This window comes from Triticum dicoccoides, chromosome 7A (genome assembly GCF_002162155.2).
Source record: "Triticum dicoccoides isolate Atlit2015 ecotype Zavitan chromosome 7A, WEW_v2.0, whole genome shotgun sequence".
Lineage (NCBI taxonomy): Eukaryota > Viridiplantae > Streptophyta > Magnoliopsida > Poales > Poaceae > Triticum > Triticum dicoccoides.
In genome coordinates this window covers 436,045,679-436,048,989 of record NC_041392.1, presented here as the reverse complement: position 1 = coordinate 436,048,989, position 3,311 = coordinate 436,045,679, and positions in this window count along the sequence as shown.

The window sequence follows — 3,311 nt, the reverse complement described above, 5'->3', positions numbered from 1 at the left end:
GGCACCGGTGAGGTAGAAACGGGGCGTCGGGGTCGCCTGCCCCGATCCAGATCGGGACCAAGAGGAGGGGGCGCGAGGAGAGAGTGGGGGGGTCGGGGGAGAATGTGGGGTGGGTCGTGGGGGTAGTTAGGGTTTGGGGTTTCGGGTAGTGGGGGTGGATAAGGGAGCGGTGGTGGGCTGGCCGGTTGGCCCTTGCCAGGTTCGGCCGGCCTGGTGGGGTGGCCGACTGGGCCGGCTGGGTCGAAGCCCAGTGGGGGAAGCGGGGGTTCTTTCCCTCTTCTTATTTTTATTTGCTATTTTTGCTTTCTTTCAGTTCCCTTTTATTTTAGCTTTAGTAAATTACCAAAGTGGCACCTAAATAGATTTAACAAATTTATGCCACTGCCACAATAGTTTAATACTTATGACAATTTAGTTTTGAAAATGTTAATTATTTTTAAAGCATTTAAATAACTGTATTTGCTACTGTTATATTCATTTAGAGTATTTAAACATTTTATAAAAGTGTGGTTTCTCCACCATAATTACCTATGCATTATTTGGCTCACTCCGAACATTTTAGTTTTAATACTTGAAAACTTTTATTGTTTACTTGATATTGAATTTGAATTTGAATCGGTTTTTGAACTAACGAGAGATTATCAACAGTAACCGAGGTGACGTGGCATCCTTAGTAGAGGGTTACTGTAGTTTAATTACCTGGGCGTCACAGAGTGCGTCCTTCGCACGCAAGAAGTTTGTCCTCAATGCGCCCTCAATTTACTAGCGTGCGGGGTGCTACCCCGAGTGGTTTCAACTTTGTTTACTTCACCGCATGTCAGATGGGCCTCTAGTTTACTTATTTTCACCCACTGCCACATGGGCCAGCACACGAAGATACTGAACACGAGCTGACAAGGCAGCATGTGGATTGGTTGACCGGTCAACTAAACAATATACAGAGCTATACACTGACAGGGTGAGCGTATAATCCGTCGGTATAGAGAGTTCGAGTGAGAGGGGAGGCCCGTGAGAGATAGCAGAGAGAGAGAAAGAGCTACTCCCTCCGTTCGATAATGTAGTTCCAACATTTTTTTAAGTCAAACTTTTGAAACTTTGACCAAATATTATAAAGAAATTACTTATATCTACAATATCAAAGATAAATGATAGTATGAAGTAAGTACATGTTGTGATGAATCTAATGATCGCTCCAGATGTAAATGTTTTTCTCCACATATACCTGGTCAAACTTTTCTGATGTTTGACTTTTCAAAACATCCATATGCTTATGGACGTGACAGAGTCCCTAACTAGAGCGAGAGAGAGAGAGTGAAAAAAGTGTGTGTGCGTGTGTGAAAGAGACATGGACAACACACGATAAGAGTAGAGAAAAAGCGTGCGTGTCTTATGCAAACATATCACACATGCATCTTCGACAATGGAGGCAAGGTGAGGAGATAGTGTGTGGTTGTTTGGAACCGAGAGAGCAAGACCCCTAGCATGTGGCCAAGAGGGGTCTGACAAACAAGGGAGAGAGGCTGAGAGAGACGTACGGAGAAAATGCAGACATGGGGAGGAGAGAGTGTATGTTTGTCATAGAGAGATCCCCTGGAGATCGTGATGGGACTACATGGGTGGGAGATCGAGTGACAAGGTGTGTGCGCGTTAGAAGATGCCCCGAGAGATATCGAGATAGACGTATGGATGGAAGGAGACAATATGTGTGTTCCTGATGGCTAGTAAGAGAATCATACTTAGGAGGGGGGAGTGCTTGCGCCTATGATGGAGTGAGGGATTATGGTACTTAGGGGGGTGCGTGTCACATGGAGAGAGAACAAGGGCAGAGAATGTTGGATGGGTCTATATGTATAGCGCGAGCGAGACATGTGTATGTGTGAATCAGGGAGATATAAGGCCAGTTTGGCTTGCGTCCTGAGCATCTTTTGCCTGGCCTGGGGTTGTGGCTGTATTTCATGCACACTTGTTTGGTTGCTACCCTGTGAAAAAGAAAGCCCGCCTGGCCTGGGTTCCCTTGCACTTTAATAAGCCTGGCTGAACTCCAGACACTGCAAGTAGCCTGGCCCAGGCGACCGATTTCGAACGCCTGGCCGTGCCTGGTCATGTGGCCACGAGGCTAACAACAACGTGGATGGATATTAGCAGTAAATAATTGATGCATGGATTGATTGATGGGACGTTGATGCTTTGCCTGGCCCAGGCATGAACCAAACGCTTCAGCACCACACAAGCCTGGCCAGGCAGAAATATTTTACATCTCACGTCCACACTAGGCAGTATCGACCATCAAGGCATGAGGGTCAGGTCACGAACCAAACTGACCAATAAAGTTTGAGAGAGATTGAGGAGCCCCGATAAGGCTGAGTGGTGCGTCAGATAGCTGAGAGGGGGAAAGAGATATTCCATCCGCTCGATAATGCAGTGCATGTAAATTTTTTAGCAGTCAAACTTTGGGAACTTTGATCAGGTTTACGCAAATGTTATTTATATCTACAATACCAAAGATACATCATACAAAACTACATCTCATGGTGAATCTAATGGTATATGTTTGCCGTACTAGATGTAATTCTTTTTCTCCACGTACATGGTCAAACTTTGTGATGTTTGACTTTTCAATAAATCTATATGCTATGGACCGAGGAGAGTGCCTCAGTCGAGACATATCAAGTGCGTGTGAAGGAGAATGAGTAAGTGTGCAAAAAGAGTATGTGTGTGAAAGAGAAAGTGACAACAAACAATAAATTAGAGAGAGAGAGAGAGTGTTTTTTCGTTTCTTATGTGAACATATCACGCATGCATCTCCGAGATAGAAAAGCGAGGCGAGGAGATACACGAAGATAGCTAGTGTGTGATTGTTTGTAACGGAGAGACACACCGCTGTAGCACATGTCCAATAGAGTCTGGCCAACAAGGAACAAAGGTCGAGAGGGACACATGGATGGCATGGACGCATGGGGAGGGAGAGAGGGTGTGTTTGTGATAGAGAGATCCCGTCGAGATCGTGAGGGGACTATATGGGTGGGAGATTGAGGGAGTGTGTGCGCGATAGAAAGATACCTCGAGAGAAATCGAGATAGACCATGCACATGTTTATGATGGAGACTAAGATTAGCTAGTCATATACATATAGGGGGACTGCGTATGCCTACAATTGAGTGAGAGACCATCATACTTGGCTAGCTGGGCATGAGATTGTGTGTGTGCGCGTGTGAGATGGAGAGAGAATGAGGGGGAGAGATAGAGTTTTAGATGGGCCTATCGAGTGCGAGTGAGATATGCATGTGTATGTGTGACCCAGGTGGATGGAG